This window comes from Anser brachyrhynchus (assembly GCF_964034855.1).
Source record: "Anser brachyrhynchus genome assembly, chromosome: 2".
NCBI classification, from domain to species: Eukaryota; Metazoa; Chordata; class Aves; order Anseriformes; family Anatidae; genus Anser; species Anser brachyrhynchus.
This window is the reverse complement of record NC_137695.1, coordinates 87,661,951-87,683,780: the sequence shown is the minus strand read 5'-3', so window position 1 is coordinate 87,683,780 and position 21,830 is coordinate 87,661,951. Positions and strand designations below refer to the sequence as shown.

Below are 21,830 nucleotides of genomic sequence, written 5' to 3'. Positions count from 1 at the left end.
GCAAATCATGTCTGACTGTAGTGGGTTTACGTGGCAAGGTTTTGGTAGTGGGAGAGTTGCAGGGGTGGCTTCTTTGAGAAGAATCCAGCAGCTGCCCCATGTTAGATAAGGGCCAGTTTCAGCCAGCTCCAAAGGGAGCCACCACTGGCCAGAGCTGAGCCAATAAACAATGTTGTTTGCTCCTCTGTGAGAGCATATTTTAGAAAGGGAAAAAATAATGCTGGGCAACAGCAGCTGGGAGAGAGGAGGGAGAAACACCTCTGCAGAACCCAAGGTGAGTGCAGCAGGAGGGCAGGAGGTGCTCCAGGCAGGCAGCAGAAGTTCCCCTGCGGCCTGTGCAGAGGCCCCTGGCGGAGCAGGCTGTCCCCCTGCAGCCCATGGGTCCCACACGGAGCAGATCTCCACGCTGCAGCCCGTGGAGGAGACCACGGTGGAGCAGGTGGATGTGGCCTGGAGGAGGCTGCGGCCCATGGAGAGCCCCCGCAGGAGCAGGCCCCGGGCCGGAGCTGCAGCCGGTGGAGAGGAGCCCACGCAGGAGCAGGGGGGCTGGGGGGAGCTGCCACGCATGGGGGACCTGTGCTGGAGCAGTTTGCTCCTGGGGGATGGACCCTGTGGTACGGAGCCATGTGGGAGCAGTTCTGGAAGAGCTGCTGCCTGTGGGCAGCCCCCGCAGGCTCAGTTCAGGAAGGACGGCATCCTGGGGGGGGGGACCCCACGTGGAGCAGGGGCAGGGAGTGACCCTGAAGGAGCAGTGGAGACGAAACACCATGGACTGACTGCAGCCTCCATTCCCCATTCCCCTGCACTGTGCAGGGGGAGGAGGTGGAAGCAGGTGGATGGGGGGAAGGTGTTTTCAGTTTGTTTTCTTTGTTTCTCATTTCTCTAGCTTGTTAGGCAATAAATTTCTCTAGTATCTTAAAGAAGAACAGATGTGAATCTGTTAGAACACGTCCAGAGGAGGGCCACAAAGTTGATCAGAGGGCTGGAGCACCTCTCCTATGAAGAAAGGCTGAAAGAACTGGGGCTGTTCAGCCTGGAGAAGAGAAGGCTCAGGACTTTATTGCAGCTTTTCAATACTTAAAGAAGGCTTATAAAAACGATGGAGAGTGACTTTTTGCTAATTCAGATAATGACAGGACAAGGGGAAATAGTTTTAAACCAAAAGAGGGGAGATTTAGATTAGAGGTTAGGAGGAAATTCTTCACTTAACTGTGCCGTGAGGCACTGGAAGTTGTGGATGCCCCACCCCTGGAAGTGTTCAAGACCAGGTTACATGAGGCCACGGGCAACCTGATCTAGTGGATGGTATCCCTGCCCATGTCAGGGGGGTTGGAACTAGATGTTCTTTAAGGTCCCTTCCAACCTGAGCCATTCTATGATTCTATGATACATCCAAGACCTCATGTGTAACATCCTTCTATCGTTGTTCCTTATTTTTCCTTTAACCATTCATTTCCATTACAGACACCAAGAAGAACTGATAGCACACTTTGTTTATTACTTAAAGAGTAAGGAATATGCAGAATATTTAGTGTTTAGGACAGCATACCATTATGCATTCACTTCTCTTTTCCTGCTTCAGTTAGTAATGATCACTGGCAAAAAGCAGAAAGGCTGTAACTAACACTAAACTAGAGGAAAAACTAGATATTATTGGAGGACTCACAGTGAGGAAATTGCAAGATGTAAAAATCACTATAGATTTTATACCAAGTAATAACTTGCTAATACAATGTTAAATGAGGATAGTAGCTAGATTCATTTGTTTGTTTGTTTGCTTATTTATTTATTGTTGAAGTGACATCAAATACTGGTTTTAAGACAGGCCTTTTACTGCTTTTAAGACAGGTCTTTTTACTTTCTCCCAATTTTCTTTACGTGACCCTGCCATAGTACCTGATAGTGCTGGTTGTGCTTACAAAGATAAAATGAAAGTGGTGATCAGGATGTATAGTGTTGACAGGCAGACAGGCCTGACAAAAGTACAGCGCCCTAGAAGTGAAATTGTAATATTTCCAGTTGGTAAGCAATCATCTTATTTGATACATTTTAAATAAGTCTGAAATGACTTATCTACTCTCAAGAGCACCTGGTGTACAGTAAACTTTCCAAACTTCCCTGAGTGTAATACATACAGAAAAACTGTTCATAAATAAGACAAAATGCATTGGACCTTTAAAAAAAGGCATATTAAAAAACATTTTGGTATCATAACAAAAATTATGCAAAAAAAAAAAAAAGTAAAACCTCCCCCAAAAAGGCAAAAAAAATCACTTTCCACAGCATGGATGAAATATATTCAATATAGACTGTTAGTGAAATTGCTAAAATATCTGCTTTTCTAATCAAATTTATGTATTGCACGTCAAAACATTTCCGGAAATTATTTCTAGAATCCAAAATGCCATTTTCCTAACTTTGGAGTGCTGCATATGTGCTGATAGAATCATTTGCCAAAAAGCATCTAAGGTGATCGTCAGATTATTCTATATATTTTATGTATTTTGAGTGTGTGCGTACATTTGGGGGAACACTACCTTTGAGGATTATGAGATTGAATATAATCTTCTAGGTGGATATAATCATATAAATCATAAATTCCCTCCTATTTCTTTCCTTCTTTCTTTCTTTTTTGAATAATTCATACATTTCAATGCATGAAAATGGAAATTACAAAAGTTACGAAAAAAAGAAGCAGGTATTTCAACAGAAAATATTTAGTTATAAGGAATTTTGTGCTTATGAGAACTTATCAGTCCGCTTGACTTCATTATTATGTTAGGTTTCCTTGGCACACTTTTAGTCCACCCTCTGACAGCTCCATGTATATGAGAGCCTGGTTATGCAGGTCCCAGAATGAGACTAGACTTAATCACCTGCTCCACTCTTTCTTCATGGAAGCCTTTGCCTCAGGGTGGCAAAGTTTAAGGCTGGCCTTTCTTTGTAGGACTGGTAAGAAATATCTCTTGTTCGAGTGCTCTGTTGCCAGATCTCTAGGAAAAAGCGGTAGACTAGCACCTGCACAAGTGACGGTTTTTAAACACAGGCTAGTTTATAAAGCTGCTGCTGAATCATAGCTTACCTCATGAATAGCATATTTATTTCAATAAGAAAGTTTTTGGAGTCAGTAAAAATACCACATGTGGAAAAAACATCCAAATCTTGCTCTTCAGAGTAGTGCTCTACCACAAAACACCAGTCTTAAGCATTAAAACGACTTTAGTGTTCAGTTCACAGGATAATATGACAGAAAGCTGTAAAATTGGTAGATCTGAAAGGGAAATAGGGAAAGAAATGTAAATCACATGCAGGTACAGAAATGTCCTGCAAGAAATAAACATGGAATATGTTTGATTGTCCAGAGCTCAGGAGTGAAGCAAAACTCGGCAGGCAAGTTCATCGAAGATGAAATCTGTATTAAGAAAGCCTCATCTTTTGCTGAAGATCAGGATTTTTCTTCCAGCTCCTGAGTTTGGTGGTGGGCATATCAGGTACCTCTTTCAATCTCTATTTTTCTTCCTGGTTTGAGTGTTAATGAGGAAGAAGTCCCTGAAATGAAATGCAAAAGCCACATGAATATTAGACATTGAAAAAACTTTCCTACACAGGAAAAGACTGGATGTGGAAGCTGGATTAGGAGCCTGTTGGAAGAACCTTCAGAATGAGCTGAAGGTTGACTCGATCATGCAATTAGAGAGAGCTTTTTATTGCCCATGTAAAAGCAGACAGATTTCTATTGCTCTAACAACCTTAATTCTATCACTGCCTATTTCCAGGATTTCGACTTAGTTAATGAGTGCTTGTCTTTTGTGACCATATTGTTAAATATAGAGTTTTGGATAAACTAAACTAATATCTTTGCACATAATTGTAATTCTCTGTTGACTACGGAGGTGTAAACCTCTGGTTTAGGGCCAAAGATGCTGAGTTATCTGCTATTAATTGGACTTTTAGGAGGCTGTGGAAATTGTCACTGATGCCAGGCAAGCAGGTACCTGAGCAGCAGTAAGCTGCTGAACTTTCTGACAAGAACTACAATGAAGTGACTGCACATCAATGAGTTTATGACAATGAAATGAGCCACAGCAGGCAATATTTTCAGGAAGGAACTATCTTGAATTTATTAATATCTAAGGTGACACTGTTTGAAAACATATTCTGTGTTTTTAGTATGGAAATTTTATTGATAACATTTATTTCTGCTGACACCTTAATTTCTTTAAAAGCTGGCAGTTCTTTGGCAGTTCCTACTTTTTATGTTATAGTATTTCAGATAAACAAAGAGTTCTGCTCAAGGCATTTTTGTGAATTTTGACAGCTCTTCCAGTTTTCATTTCTTTGACAATTTTTAAACTAGTAACCCAGTAATATGAGGGACTACAAAACAAGGCAATTCTGACAAAATACACATGGTGTTTGAACCTTCCGTAAAAACCATTTTGGAATGCTATATTGCTGTTCTAGTTGATTTTGAAGCATTTTAAAAATGTATCAGCAAATGCAGACATGCTCCCTCTGACCTGAGCTACCATACATACTAGACTGGGCAAATGAATTTTTTGCTTTTTCTTGCCCTTTATTTGCTCATATGCTCCACAATTTGGAAAGAGATTTGAATGTAGTAAATGATGAAAGAGAAATGACAGGGTTGTTTTTTTTTTTTTTTTTTTTTTTAAATATAGAATCTGTTTTACTGGCTCAGAAAACATTGAGCTTTTTTTTTTTTTTTTTTTTTTTAATATATATGGTTCTGCATCTAAGACCTCATATCCTAAGCAGATTAGAGTCTTTCAATTAACAGACCCCTCATCTTGGGGTCTGGTCTATAGCAATCATGATTTTTTTTAGCCATTTGGACTTATGAATTGTATGTCAATTTCTTTGATAAGCTAAGTGTTGCCAAAATATGACCAGAATTTAATCTGTCCTCAAAGTACAGAAAGGGTCTCAACCTCACTTGGTATATAGACCTCAGATTCAGCCAAAATGTGCTTCAGTCTTTCTTGAGATCTACAGAAGTAGGTACAAGAAGAGCTAAAAACAGAAGACAGGTTACTGGAAAATAAAATGAAATCTGCTTTTCAAGTGAGAAATTGTTGGTAAAAAAACTGTGGGAAGTTATAGTGCACGTCTTGCAAAGAAGCTGGAACCACTGCAGCGCTGGTAAAGCATCATGAGCTAGACACTTCGGTTTTTCTTAAAAGGACAAATCTTCCCAAGGTCTCTGATAGAATTATTTTGTTTATTTAATAACAAACAACTCAATAACAACTCAAAACAGGGCATTAGCCCTAAAAACTTTAACAGGACTTCTGCTTTTTAGTTAGGGAGGCATTTTAGACTCCTAAATGTATTTTTACCTCCCAGCCAACAAGGATGAACAAACTCAGCAATGCTCTAAGCTGTATTTGATTATGTCTCACTTCAGAAACCACAACCAAAACATACCCAAGGGAAAAAAAAATAATAAACAAACAAAACATTCTCAACAAGCAAAAGCTCTTAACCTTCATATTCATCTCGCTTTTTTTCAAAGTTGAAATTCTCTTATGGAAATCTTTAGCTTAGAACTCCCTTCTCAGACATTATTTCAAGACGTGCAGTATTTCTATACTCTGCTTTGTCATAGTCTTATGGCTATTCCTGCTCCTCAAGCTTCTGGACTCATGACTGTCCGATCCTCAAAGCTATATGTCTGACTGGAAAGCAAATGCTGTATTTCCTTTGAATGCTGATTTAGTCTTTCATGAGATGCTCACATATCCACAATCCTTTAAGTTATATTGGTGGTGCTAGTCTCAGACACAAAAAGATGCAACAGGACACAAGTATTTTATTAAATGTCATATCACATTTTACATCCTTTCAAAAGAAACAAGACCCATTTCATGCCAGGACAAAGCCAATTTTGACATCTTTTTTAGAACTTGGCTTCTATGAAGGTTTTCATCCATCCACTTAGGTACCCTGAAGCAAAGTGCATTTTCCTTTATCATGTTTACTTGAAAAAAGAGTGAAGGAACTGTAGAGCTACAAAAGAAACGAATGAGTAGGATCCTTATATAAAAGGATCAAATATTTGCTCTCCAACAGATAACAGAGGCAGCTAGGCTATCTATTTGAGTAGCCTTTGTTACTGTTTTTTTGTTTTGTTTTGTTTTTTAAGTATCATTCTTGCTTTGTCATTGTTTAGACACCTAGAAAAAAAAAGGGATTCAAAAACACATCAATTGTTCCCGAGCAGCAAGTCTGATACATCCTACAATTGATCCTGCGTGAGTGATCAGTATACTCACAATAACCACTTTCTGGATGGCTTCTACAATGTTTTCTTGCGGAATTGTTATTAGAAGGAGCAGATGGGAGACAGCAACAAGAAAACCTTCCATGGCAAGAATATATTGGTATTAACATCCTGTCCTCTGCAAAAGGACGTTCTGCAGACTCCTGTCTCTGTACTTCACATTTTGATGCTAATATTCGCTGAACACTGATATTTACTTTCTCTGTGATTGTGAATTTAGAGCATTCAATAAAATTTTGCATTTGTTGTAGCTGATGTGCCAAAACAAGAGCAACTTCATACACAACTCTCACATTTTCCATACTTCTAATGAAATGTCATAATTTCGTTTAAGAACAGACGAATAGCATAGCACCAACTCAGTCAGTAACAATCTCTTCTCCCTGTTGGCTAAGTCTAGTCTCACATGCTTACAGGAGCCAAAAATGAAACACCAACACCAAGAAAAAAATCCAATATCACTTTTAAGTTAGCAGGTGTGAGATATTAATAATAAAAGGTTTCTTCCTTTATTCCTGCCAAGAACATGAAATAGTTGAATTACATTACATTAGCCAACCTCAGTAAATCATCCCACCTGTCAGCAGACAGAAATTATTTCACGATGTATCCAGTTGTTAATTCTTAAATGTGAATTCAAAATTTTCATTCCAAAACTTCACAAATTCTTCTTAGGCACATCCTGTTTTAACAAGATTTAGGAAACAAATACATTAATTAGCATAACTGTGCTAAATGACTACCAAAGAAGCAATGGGTGGCGAAATGAAGTTGAGGGCAGTTTCTTTGAATTTTTACTGAATATTCACAGCAAACATCTTGCATTATTTACCTTGCTTTCAACAGCATGAACATGAAGTTCTCCTACTGTCAAGCTTGTAGCAAACATTTTTGGGAGTATTGAACCAGCTTCAAGTAGAAGCTCATCTTTTAATTTATTTTATTTATTTTATTATTTTTTTTTACTATTTCAAGATGAAGTGTCATTGCTGATAACTGTTTGTTAACATTGTTTTATTTAAGTAAGCAGAAAACTAAAGTAAATGTCATATCAGAATTGTCTTTCTTTTTAGCTGCTTTTGTTCCACTATGAAGGTAGAAGCATAGAAGGGGATCATCTTTGACCCCTATAGGGAATCACTTTACATGAGGGGAAGCTAAACATTAAGATACCTCTTTCTGGAAATAAATAAACTGAGCAAGGACACAATACAGGTCTATACAGTCTGGGATTACCTACGATATTCGTAACTCAGTATTACACATAATATGACAGTTGGAAGCACATGGTGACCTTATCAGGTTTAAACTATGCATTTATGGCAGAGGGACATATATTTTCATACAACATATACTGTGCCATAGAATTTTTTAGAGGGAAAACATACAAAAAGGTTCAAAGAGCGAGGCTGGAAAATTATTACGTGAAGTCACTGATGCTTTTAAACACAGTGATCCAGTAACATTCTCTGGTTCAGGAGATCTTCATATCATTGCATCATAGAAGCTAGAAATATATTACACTGGGGAAAGGCCTGAATCTTAAACTTCTCCCCAAACATCTGTTCTTCACTGTTAAAGGAAACATAGTGATAGAAGTAGACTGTTGGTCTCATCCAGGAGGGAAGGTACAGCATGAAATGAACATGAACAACTCAGTTCTGTGCAATGAGAAGTTGAAAACCGCATGATATTTTCATGAGTTAGTAATGTGTTTTAAAATAGTTGAGAATTTTCTCTTAACAGGATCCTAAACATTTTCAGCTTCCTTTGTGTCAGAAGGGAGGAAACTAGTTTAGCAGTAACAATTTTGCTCCTTATTAGGTAATTGATATTCTTAACCCTTAACCTCATCTAAAGATGAGAGAGAAGCTGCAGAGAAGTTTTGCTACTTTAAGCCCCCAAGTCAATTATTAGTTCCTCATCAGGCCATTCTTAGAACAGAAATTGGTTATAAGAACACACAAAAAAATGCAAATTTATTCTTACACCTCTTTTCATGCTGTGATCACTTGAGGAAGGGCAGTGATGGTACATGAGTTTTAAACTGCTTTTCATGTCAGCCCTGTGCTTTTCTTTGTCTGATGATAGAATTTCATTATATTACAATGAAGCTTTAGTACTGGTACAACTTGTTCCTGCTGTAATTTGCCTTTTTTTTTTTTCATTTTTGCTTCTTATTTTATGAATGTTTAAAAAAAAAAATAACTGTAAACAGCATAAGTCAAGTACATACTGAAGGAAAGGGTTTTCAGCCAGCTGGAAGATTGTGTGTGGCTGATTAGCCTCACTGAGAGGTGAGCTGTAGAGTAAAAACACAATGTTGCCTGGTGCAGACAGCTACATCAGAAAAAACATGGAAAAGAAAACATACATTTTTCAAACAACCTGCAGCATTCATAAGATGTGCCTGATCACACTGCAGTATTATGAATGTCTTGTACCTGTGCAACAAGAGGACAGAAATGTCTTGGCATTGTCATGACATGTTTATAGCTTTTGATGGTTTGGAGCAACTTCGTATAGAATTGCTTGCACAACTGTTTACCTATCAGAATGATTCAATGGTCTCAGGATTCCACCGTCATTTGCACATTTGCTGAAAAACTGATTAGCACCTAATTTTGGAGGCACAACCAGCTCTCAACAACATATTGGTTTGTCAGATTCAGTGGGCTGATTTGACTCATTTTAATATCATCCATATTGCAAATTACTTTATCAGAGTATACAACTGGGACACAAACTGAATTAAGTGGCTCTTTTCAAGTTGTGGCTCCTGTCTTTAATATGTAGCCAAGGTCTTTTTTGCAAGATATCAGCTAATCAAGGATGGAATCAGAGAATCAGGGGAGCTCAATTCAGTAAAGATGCCAAAAGAAATAATCCTCAAAGCATGGTGTAAAAATCTTAGTTCCATAAAGGTCAATAAGTAAAAAAAGTCACCAGGTTTTATGTTCTTTAATGGTATTAAAAAACTATGTTACACAGAACAGAGAACAGGAATTTTGCAGGCCAAACATACACACTTGCATGTTTCTAATAGGTGATTATGTCTTTCTTTATAAGCTCAATTCCATTTGCCTCTTTTTATCAACTAGAACTAAACACAGGTAGCAGAACAGGGAGTTTTTTCAAGAACTTATGGTCCAAAGTGAGCACCTGGTGAGAGTGTAAAACAAAATGCAATGATAGTTACCATCTGTTCCTTCACTGTATTAGAATGAGACTGCTCATAAGCACTATTGTTTTCCAAGTTGCCAAAATATAAGTAAATCCCACAATTAACAGATAGATATAACCACAATATGTGAGCACTTTTGGTAGGATTGTGTGTCAAAAAAGGTCTTAGTTCATATTTCTCATACTGAGAAATTTATCTGCACTAATAACTACAGATTCTTTTTGAGTACATCCTTTTCTTCACTTGATAGGCATGCACAAAGATGGGTCCCGGTAAGACTGAATTTGAAATACCATTCTGGATATCCTATCTTTTGGTTTTATCTTTGCTGCATGTAGAAGTTTTGATATGTCAAAGATATTGACAAAGTTACCAGCAGACAACCTAGCCTTATTTCTTTTTTTCTGGAGAAGGACAGGTAGGGGATGATTCTTCAGTATTTGTACAAAGTCTGTCTTATGCATATCCGTTGCAAATCTCCCATTCCAATGTTTAGGTTAGAGAAAAACCTGTAAAGATCTTAGATGAATTAGAGACAAGTCCACAGACAGCATCCACTGGAAAGAGGTCAAGCTGTCACAAAGACTGTACTGTTTCCTCTAACATATTCTTATACAGTTTTCACCATTAATAAAAATAACACACACAAGATAATTTGCTGCAGAAATTGATTGTATGTGAAGATTTAAGCAGTTAAATCAACTTAGCACACTGAAATAGCATGAAGATAATTCAAAATACATATTACTACTAAAGAAAATGCAGAAAATGCAGCACCTTGAGGCAACATCTTCTAGCATGACACTGAGAACAGGCAAAGATGGAGAAAATGTATGAATGCACAGGAATAGAACTAAATAAAGTGTCTGAGAAATTCAACAAGAAGTAGAGAAATGAAGTTTGCAACAGGAGACAGAAAGCCAAAAAATGCTTATGAAAAACATAGCTGGGGGGGGGCGGGGGAGGGGGTGTTAGACCACCCAAACCCCATATACAGTTAACTATGTCATTACAAATTAACTGGAGACCTGTAGAAATTTTTCCAGCTGTCCAGATTTCTCTTCTCAATTATGTCAATTACTGTATTTATGCAGTGACTCTAACATGCATGATGGCTAAGCTTCATCAGAACTACCAATTTTTTATTGGTAGACAAATTACCAAATTAACAATTCACCAACTTACCAATTCACTAAAATAACCGAAGGGAGAGTTTTATCTAACAGGAATTGATTGTGTTCCTTTGTTGTACACTCAAGAAGGAGAGTGTTAGCTCAGAAACAACCAGTTTAGGAAGGCAGAAGGAAAACTCTTGAAAGATATTAGGATATTAGTAGTAGTTAGACACTGGAAGGGGTTGCCCAGGAAGGTGGTGGACTCACCATCCCTGGGGGTGCTTAAGGAAAGGTTGGACTGGTGCTTAGGGACATGGTTTAGTGGGTGACATTGTTAGTAGGATGATGGCTGGACCAGATGTTCTTGGAGGTCTTTTTCAACCTTAACGATTCTATGAACTCACAAATAATTAAATCTGTAGTTTGATTAACATCACTGTAAAAACAAATTAATCAACTTTCTGCCATCAATTTTGAGTTTTGGATTAGTGTTATGGAATAATTACTAGAAAGGGCATGGAAACAAATGAAATCGGTATTTTACATAAATGTTAAATTCAAAATGGATGATTTTAAGTGTAACATACTTGCACAGTAGTATACTATTTATTTTGAACACTGTTATTATTATTATTACCATGCACACCTACACTTAATTCTCTGAAAATCTTCTGTTCATTTTTAATGATCGTTTGTTCACTTTGTTAATATGTTTTTCTGCAAGAAATATTATTTTGGAGAACATGGCACACATGTAAAAAAGAGCTGCAACGATAAAATATGTATCTACATTAGACCATGACTGCAAAAATATCAAATGTTAAAATAGTGTCATATACTAAGGAGAAAGGGACATTTCAATCATGTATGAAAGGTTAGAATAAACTGCATGGCTAATCACAGAAATACATTAAAAACAGATTATAAAATGTTATTACCAGGTTCTTTTGTAAAGGAAAGATCAAATGCTTTAAGTCCTCAGCCACAGATACTCTGATCCATCCAACTTAACTTTAGACACTTAATGGAACCACCTTGTTAAGCATGCACTTGTCCTTGGCTTCTTTTATAATCCATGGTGAGAGCTCAACACCTCCAGAGTGACATTTCGTCCAATTAAGATTTGAATCATCCTCTGAAGGCACCTGTTTCTTTTCATTGACTAGGATGACTAAGTTTCTAAGTTGGATACCTCAATTAGGTGCTTCATGTTAAGTAAGGATGAATCTAGGTCGTGAGAGATCACAGAAAACTTTTCCCGTGTTTCACATAGCAAGTGCAAGAAATAATTCTGTTCACATTACCGATGCTCCTAGACGGATGAGCTTTGTCTCGCCTCATGGCCCCTCTGCCAACACCTTTTCATGTCAACACAGTACACCATCTTTTCCCAAGCAGACACAAGCATATTTTGAGAGTCACAATGAGGTTGTAAATAAAAGCTTTGTATTATTCTACAAAGGAAGTTAATGAGTCAGGTGTAAGACTTTCCTTGTTAATTTTCTTGGTGATAATTCAGTTGATTGTAAAGATAAGAGTTTTTATTCTTGCTGGTGGGACTTCTTAATTCTGGATGAAACAAATATCTAAATTCTCTCCAAGGACAGCTCTCAGGGTGTAGTGTAGAGCTAAGGTATTCTCTTTACTGTCAAACAGACAATTACTTTCATCCTGTGCTTCCAGAACTGATGAGCCTGTTTCTTTCAAAAGGTAGTTCAGATTCTCCAGGGATCCAGACTGATGCAGATACTGAACGACAACTCTACCAAAATGTATTATGTTGCATGTATGGGTGTTTTTGTCTATAGAAATACTAACTTTAATCTGAAATTTGTCTGATTTCTAATAGATAAGAAAGAGTTACTGTATAATCTTTTGCATCTGTAGATATAAATTTCAAGTAAATTGATTGAAAATTGTTTTAGGAAAAGGCTTGAAACAGCTCAGGTAACTCCATTTATACAACGGAAAAACAGGGTATGTAACTTCCTCTCTAAGGTAAAGTACACACCTATACAGAAAAAGACGGTTAATAAGGACTAATCCACACATTCCACCACTGATTTTACCATTGATCTCTTTTGGAATTTTTTTGAACATTAGGTAGGGGGGTTGGAAATAAGTCCCTTGCTCCTCCCTCCTTTGAAAATAAATAAATAAATAAAGTCTGTCCAGCCTTTCTGCTGTTTCTCCAGGACACCTATTAGAGGCCTATCTTGCTGCTGAACTGGACAAACTATAGGTTCTTTACCTGCTGACATGCTCAGATACAGCATCTTTCTGAAGTTTCACAGAGCTCATTTTGTCATACAGAAAATGTTTCTGAAAATCTCTGGTCTGCATACCCCGAGGCTCAGACCAACTTTAAAAGTCATTATGAAAAATCTTATATTCTCAACTTATCAGGCTGCTGGTACTGACAAGAGGAGCTGACTTTGTTTCCTTGCATTTGTGTTCTAACACAGTGAGGGCTATGTTCTAGCAGAGCCAGATGAGACTAATGGAGTCTGATTTCAGTAACACTGATAGTTTAATTTAGTACTAGTTGTCACATATTATGCAATTAATACAGCATAATCAAAGAAATATTTCTTGGAAAGAGACAGCTCTGTTTTTACATGCAAAGCATTTTGTGATCCTTAGCTTATTACAAAGAAATTTCCCTTTTGGAGGAATTAATGCAGATGCATAGGTTTCACAGAATCAGTAAACACTCTTAGCTGTTGCACTACAGTAACGAATAGGCCTCTTTTACAAGTGCTAGCTGCTATCAAATCATCATACAATCATACAGTCATTTAAGGTCCATAAGATCTTGATGAAGTCCAACTGTCACCTAACACTACCAAGTCCACCACTAAACCATGCCCCTAACTAAACCATGTCGCTAAAGGTGGACAAATGCCTCAGCTGAAAGAATTGGCTTGTGAGCTTATCACATAGCTCATCCTTTTAGGTATGGAAGTGTCTGGTATTAACTGGAATTGCTAAAAACAGTGGGAAAATACATGGCAGGTAAACATTAGTATATCACTAAGTAAACTTCAGTGCTGGTGCTCTGACTGATATCTCCTTCAGAGTGGTCCTTGAACCTCTTGCTAGTGTTTACCATGTGCAGCGAGTTCCTAGAAACTTTCCACTTCTGAAAGCATTAACTCTGACTTCTTTTGAGGTCATAAATGAGATGACGAGAAAGATGCAGACTTTGTACCTAGCTGGCCTACTGATTCTTTGACTATCACTGGCAGCTACACTGAGACTTAGTTTTTGGCAAGATGGTCTGATTTTACTCTTCCCTGTAAGTTTATGTTAAACATTGTTTTCTTAGTCTGTGCTATATCTCTTTTGTGTGATTTTCAGCATTCATGTGAAATCAGTAGGTATGTACTTAATGGTGATCCAATGTTTTCTTCACACATAATCACACTCTGACTACCAGTTCTTTGAAGCATTAGATACTGGGATAGAGAATAGAACTATTTGGCATGCATTTCACAAACCTGTGCACCACCGAAGAGAGGTAAAATATACATGCCAGAACTCACTCCAAGGCTCATCCTTTGCCAGCTGGGCTTGTAAACACATTACAGACCTCTTGAATAAATAGTGTTGAGAAAATCTGTGAACCAAATGTCCAAATAACCTGAGGCTTAGTTTGACCAATGACCAGATACAAATTCTGAAGCTCTGTTCTCAGCTGAAAGATGATATGAAACAATTTTCCTGTGGCTTTTGCCACCTGTGAGCCTAGAATAAACTCCTGTTAATTCCACTGACTGAGACGAAATAAGATCGGATTTATTATTGTAGTTCCTTAGATAACAGCTGAGGAAAACAGTTGGCAACTGACTGTATTGCCCAAAAAGAAGCTGTGACAACTTTTTCCAAATTAATCAGTCACTAATCAGTTGCTGATGTAAGATTCTCAAGAACCTGCTTTTTCAGTATGCTTTCCTAGTGAAAACTGCCTTCTGAGGGCTCTTTTAAGATTTATTTCTCCTTACTCGTCTTCTGAAATAAGATACACTTTACAAATCTTGATTTCATGATAGCAAGAGACTTGCTGAAGGATTATTCCTGAACAGTAGCTACCTAGATAAAAATAATTTTATACTCCATTGTTACAGACCAAAAAACAAAACCAAACAAAAAAAACATACCAAATAACTAAATAGAATATGAAGTAAAAATAAATAAATAAATAAATAAATAAATAAATAAATAAATAAAAGTGAGAAAAAATGCATATAAAACCTAAGTCTTGTAATTTAATGGACCGTGAGTAATTCCTCATCAGAGGCAACAAAAATGAATTGATTAGCAACAGAGATTATTCTCTGATTTATGCTTGTTGGAAGGGTGCATACAGACTGAATGCACATACTACTTCAAAAGAAATGACTGAAAGTATTCAAAACTTCGCTGGTCTGAAGTTGGGATCCATGTAGACACATACGCTAAAGACAAACGGTATTTGTCCTTCAAGAAAGGTCATTGCTTTGGAAAGCTAAGCCTTAGTCTTGTTCTACAGGCTTGGCTTTAATTTCCAAATTAAAGATCTAGAAGGAGAAAATGTATTTTCTTCTTAGATATCCAGGTGCTGAAAATTCCCACTGCCCTACCAAATGTCCTTTTCTGCAGCCTGAAATCAGACTAAGGTAACAATTACATTCTACAGTGACTCATTTTCTTGAGGATGGGATGATAGACAGTAGTGAACCCAGTACTTGTTAAAGTAACTTGTATTTCATACCTCCAGATATTGCTGAATGTCTTAGCAGTACCTCAAGATGAAACTGAATGAACAGTACTTTCCCTCTTTGCTTCCTTTTGTCAGGGCAACAATTATATATTTGACATCCAACTTTTTTATTTTTTTTATAATTTCAGCTTTGTCAAGCCAAGAGACATTTGTCCCTCTGCTTCTGCTCTCCATGACTGTATTTGTTCTATTTTTATTATTATTATTTTTTGATTGATACAGATGGAGTTTAAAGCCAAAAAAAGACAGGTATAGAACTCTTTAGATCATAGTGTTTTTTGTTGTTGTTGTTTTCTTGTTTGTTTTGTTTTGCTTTAAATAGGATGTCATTTCTGAGTTCTGGAAATTGTACAAAGCTTTTCTAAGAAGCAAGAGATTCAGGAACAGCCTTCAGACAGAAGAAAACAAGATAAAAACAGCAGAGAAGCAGACAAGTTGGCTTCTGTGTTTAGAGAAGCTTTAGCTGCAGCAGCAGCAATCTTCAGAAGGCACTATTTCATCATCTTGAAAAAACTTACTGCCCTGGCAAGTCAAGGTAGCTCAAATAAGCAGCCTAGTTAGGCTCTGAGTTCTGTCTAGATTACCTAGATAGGACATCACATATAAGGTAGTAAAAAAGTCTCTAAAAGACTGGAAAACCCTTATTTTCCCATAAATGTGGAAACTGCTTTGGATGACATTATTATCTAAAAATGATAATGTCAAGTCAAAGTAGAGGTTAGAGTATCTGCTCCTTGCATGTGTCTAGAATTCATTTTAGCCTACTTATAAGTGTGATTTTGTATTATTATACAGTTTATAAGTAGACATATCAATGTCACTATCTTGCACTTGTCTGAAATGCAGTTACTACTCTAGTGAAGATTATCACAACCTTTTAAAGCTAATAAAATGCAGGTATTCTTGGCAGAGAATGGTGCTCAGATTTAGTCCTTGGTTATTTCAATCAACTTGCATTCTTCTCAGATTTTTTATTTCTTTTTCTGCATCATCATTCAGATTTTGCGATGTCCCCAGACCAAGATTTGCTCTTGCACTGATGTTCTGATCCAATAACGTTAATGTTAATGTAAACAAAGAGAGAGATTGACAGCCTTAGACCAGAGATCAATTTGTTCTTTTGCTGCTAAACAGGAAGTCACCACAAAGATCCACCATTCCAGATTCTCTCACATCAGTCCTCAAGGTCAAAAATGAGGAGAGAGAGAGAGTTTGCTTAATTATTGCTCAGCTTCTCTGGCATTATGCAGAAGTGGTGAATTGTAAATGACAAACGATTTGGTGATGTTTGCATATGAGAAAAAATTATTCTGGGAAATCAGATTATGAATATTATTGATCCCAAGGTCCCTAGGATGTGTCAGTGTTAAAATCACAGAGCAGTGAACTGAATTTGACATGCAATATTTTCTATTCTGTCTTCTCCCAGCAGATGAACCCTTTCCCTGTTTACTAAAAAATGTCAAAATCTGCAACACCCTTTCCTGAATGTGGTATGAGCATCTCCCTATAACGTGACATTCAAGCTCTCTCTCTGAAAGAAAAAATAATAACCCATGCAATTTTAAGGACAAGCATAAATGTCAGTCACACAGGAATTTCGCAAATAGCTTTACCTCCTGGAAACTTTTAATGATAGAAGAGAAGAGGAATCACTGAGAGCCACTATCAGTAGACTGTCTTAAGTGTATTATGCCCACTCAAGCAAGCGCACTAAGGTATTTTGTTCAGTGCCTATGCAGAGCCAAGTGTTTCCCATGCCAGGAGCAGCTGGGGAAAACCTGGATGATCTGCCGTTACACATGTAATGAAAACATATCATGCTCTTTCCTGAAGCAATAACTTTGCAGCTTATCCTGTGCTCATTTATACAGCAAAATTGACTGGTCTAATATTAAAAATCTTGTCAAATCACTATCATAATCTTTGTATTTTCTTTTCACAAAATTGCTTGAAAGTATATTTTAGCTGTTCAGTGGAGATTCTGTCTATGCCTGTCAAAAACAAAAATGAGAACATAAACTTTAACTGAAAAGATGAGACCAGCTCTAGCTACCTTGTCTCACTGCTGTTATGCAAGAATTATGCTGGCCATATGACAAAGTAAAGAGGAGAGGAGAGAATAAAAACATTGCTCTTTACATTTGCAAGCTGTGAACTAAATGCTTTCCCACTCCTTTTTAGCACAAACTCAGAAAGGCTACCTCTGTTCTTTTCCTGAGTACAGTGAAATAACATCTTTCTTTTCCTGAGTACAGTGAAATAACATCTTATTTCAATCAGAACCTGGAAAATAAGAAAACAGAAGCTATTTAATGTAGAAGATTATCTCAAAGAAAGAGAAAATAATACTGCTACAGCTTCTGGGGCAGTCCAAATTCCGAACCTAGTAATGACAGATAATTAGAATCACAAATTCCAGGTAAACAGAATTTAGTTACTTCTGTGCCTTTCATTATTGAATGAAGACAGTGATAACAGCCCCAGCTCCCAGCGTAATTACTTTGTAAATATTTTTAATATGAACTGACTGGAGTAGGGTAATTCCTGGCTGATGCAGAAGATACAAAATTGCTCTCAGATTTTGGGAAAGACAGATTTCAAGTCATGCAAAGGTAGTTATGGGTAACCAAAACAAACAGTAAAGTATAATCTAAACTCTCAGATTAATCTAACAAATCTGACTGCTATCTAGCTTTGTATTTTGGAAAAAAAAAAAAACAACTTTCAGAAACACTTTTAAATAGCTGTTGACAGACAATTCAAACTGATGTACAAGTAACTGAACTGATACACTGAGGAGGTTTATCTTCAGAGAATGTGAATTTTCTTCAAAAAATGTGTATTCAGCCAATTCCAGACATGCAACTCTCTATATAGACAGCAAATAATTTCACATTAATAATCATAAAATAACAATGTTCATTTGTAAAATACATTTTTGTTCCTTCAGCTACCACTTGTCAAGAATATTAGTTGTTTATTTATTTATTTATTTGTTTGTTTATTTTATTTATTTATTTTTAAAGCCGCTAGGGAACAGCCACTAGGGTAACAAAAAGAAGTAAAAAGAAATTGTAATTTTTCAGTTAAACAAACTGTCCATTCCTGAGTTTCCTCTCAGGAATGATGACACATTTCCTCTCTTCTGTATATATACTGCACTTAAGCATCTACAGATTTTTTCCAGACTTCATTAGGTCAAGTAAAAAAAAAAAAAAGAAGTATGTAGGTTAACAGAAAGCTTTATCCGTGATATAACTGACCTTAAGATTATTTCAAAAATGTGTGCAATACCTGTCTTCTCAGTCTTAAGTCACAGCTTTTTCAGCAAAACTGTGTTTGCTCTTGATGTAATCTGTGGCAAAGAGGTTCAGTTGTCCGTAGCCCATGACCCAGTTTTGTATGGCATGGTTATGTGGCCTTGGCTTTACTGAAAAATTGCTGTTGAGATGATAGAGAAGATATAGGATAAAGCCAAAAAGATGAAAAAAATAAAAATGAAGACAGAAGTGGGATTGTTGAAACAGCAGTAGCAACTGAGAGACTCAGAGAAAATACTGATATGAAAAGGCATAAGACACTGAAAGGAAGCAGTGAGTCAAAAAACAACTTAGAAAAGATCAAGGACCAAGGCAGGTCTGAAACTTTCCCATCGGAATAATGATTGTCTGTGCAGCAGAGACTCATCAGATGCTTGTGCAGCTATGCATACTCATGCTTAGTCTAGTGATTGTTATTCCTATCTACCTGTTCTGTGTATTTAGCCAGTAAATAGTAGCTATGTACTTACAAACTGTGTATACTACTATAGTACTACTATACAGCCTCTGCAAATGGTGAACATTGCCCAGACTAAGGGACCCCAGTAAATGAAGGGTTACATTTGCCTGAGAATAACTCAAATGTTCAATGAATATAGTGACATACGTAGAAAAAGATGACTTCCAGAAGAAAAAAAAAGTCTTATCATTTTAAGGCATAGTGACAAAGTGAGAACACTAAAGATATGTGTAGCGCATATGCTAATTTTATATTTTAAACCTTGTTCTCTAAGCACTGTATTTTAAACATGTATATTGATACACAATATCTATGTGTTGTAAGAATTTAATTGGCATATACATGTTTCATAAGAAAGTCCTATAACAATCAGAATAAACAAAAACAGGAAAAAACACAAAACTCTGTCTCAGGTTGCATAAAACTAAAATCCTATAGGGCACATCTCTGGAATTTGCAAATATCAACAACTGATTCTATTTCAAGGAGTCTCGTAACAGTTTCCAAATCCAACAAGAATTTAGAAAGACATAAATTGGTTCAATCAATGTTGGTTTGCTTCCCAAGCACTTCTGAAACAGAGGGATACCAAGTAAATATACAACAATTGGGTGAAGCTGCCCTGTACCTTTCAGGAGCTCTTGGGATGCAGATAGTCTGTTGTTGTCGGCTGGCCCTGGCCAGTAGCTGAGCACCCACAAGCTGCTTGGTCTCTGCTCCCCCACCAGAGCAAGAGAGGTGGGGAGAGAAATGAAGGAACAAAAGCTATTCTCTGTTTTTCTTATTTTAAGACCAGTCATGCTAATTTTATTTTTTTTCTCAGTCTGAATTTTTCTGATCACACTATGTGGCAACATGAAATCCAAGGACAATGGACCCTCCTCAGGTAAAAATTATCTGGATTAAGTCCAAGATGTCCTGATGCATTCGTTGCATGTACAGCATAAACTACTGCTAGGCGCACAGAGCTAGATGTGCCCACTCCACTGTATGTATAAGCATCCCTCTTATGAACTTGTATGTTGCCCGGTATTTGTAGGATAGAAACCCTAGTGAAGGGCATGGCAGGCCTCCTGTTCCCCTCCAGCAGTAGCTCTTCCAATTTTACTTTTCAAAACCTAATAAATTAACAAAACATTGCAATTTTGATTGTAAAATGGTGGGGAAATATTTCAGAGCAACAACAAAAAGTTCAATTTTCAAATACATCCTTATTATGTTCATTTTCCAAATAGGTCAAGTTTCTTTTCAAAAAACAGGCTTGAAATCTATCTTGTATTGAAATCTAAATCGTATCTCAATATTTAAATGAACAATGGACAGTATATCCATTTCATCATTGAGGGTTTTTTGTTGTTTTTATTTTTTTTTTTTCCTTGAGCATTAACTGAGGACAGCTGAAGCTTTTAACAAACCTTTCAGAGGGTACAATCTAGCCTTTTAAAACTGTTCCAGCCCTGTTTATTCCGTAACTCTCTGTGCATTAGCAGTTGATCTATTGAACATTTAAAAATATAATTAGTATGAAGAATATGCCTATTACTGAAAAAAAGCAGTATATTTTATTATGAGCCTCTAGGGCTTTGCTGAAAATCTAAGGCTTCTTTGATACTGTCAGATCAAAATCTTTTCATCTCATGTACAGCAACATTCACTTTTTTTTTTTTTTTTTTAATTTAAACAAAAGCCTGAGCTCTACAGCAACACTGATCTAAAATTTATACCCTAGATTAAGTTATGTTCTGTTTGGATTTCTTGTGAAGGAGGGAGTGGACCAATCTGCCTAGTCTGAGAAACTGTAAGTTGACTAAGTCAAAAAATCAAGGCAAACATTTTTTTCATGATCAAATGGAAAAATGAAAGAAAACAAACCTATTCTTATTCAGACAGAAAGCTGCTAAATGAAATTCATACACATGGTATTCAGCATTCATATTTACAAAGACATAACTTCATGTGGCATCAACACTCTTCAATTACCAGAGTGGGAAAATTCTTACAAGGAACTTTAAATGAGAAAAACAGACAGAAGGAAAATATTATATTTTTTTCTGTGTGCATGGTGGGAATCACAGAAACGTAATAACAGTTATGAAAAAGATTTTTTCTTGAGGCTAAAACAGACCAGAATTCATCGTTACTGGGTTTTCCATGTGTTACTGTTTCTCAGTAAACAAAATTTATCTGCCATTGTTTCATACCCTTTTGCTGAGACTATTTCTTCTAAACTGTGTAAAGGAAGCTTTTTTGTTTTGTTTTGTTTTGTATGCTTTAATTTATACCTGTAACTCTATTAAAGTATTCAGTCAGTGCTACTCAATACCTAAGAATTTTATGTCTTCAGGGAGAAACCATCTGTTGCAACAGGAACAGCATTGTGCCAAGACCCAAAATTGCAAGACACAGTTACATGCTTATACTCACATTTAGGTTCCTGAAAAAAATGCCCCCCTCCTCCCCTCCTTCCCCCTTTTTCTTTTTTCTTTTCTTTTCTTTTTTTTTTTTCCAATGTTTATAATTTCCTTCTAAAATATAATGCAAATAGAGTGCACTAATTTATCTTGGTGGAAAAGGTATCCTTGGCACGAGCATATTCCTGAATCATAACACCTAAGTATGAAACTATTCCTGCCACATCAGGAACAGAAGTGTACAAGGTTACATGTGAAGTATTACAATACA

General features: G+C 36.8%; 1 long non-coding RNA gene across 1 annotated transcript in view; it reads right to left on the bottom strand.

Annotated features, from left to right (window-relative positions):
- Positions 1–587: 587 nt before the first annotated feature.
- Positions 588–21,830, bottom strand: part of LOC308189910 — a 39,155-nt gene continuing 17,912 nt past the window's right edge. Inside the window, exons 2-3 of the long non-coding RNA XR_013946717.1 lie at positions 6,882–6,986; positions 588–3,549 (exon numbers count right to left, since the gene is read on the bottom strand). This is a non-coding gene — a long non-coding RNA (uncharacterized lncRNA). The remainder of the gene's footprint in view (positions 3,550–6,881; positions 6,987–21,830) is intronic.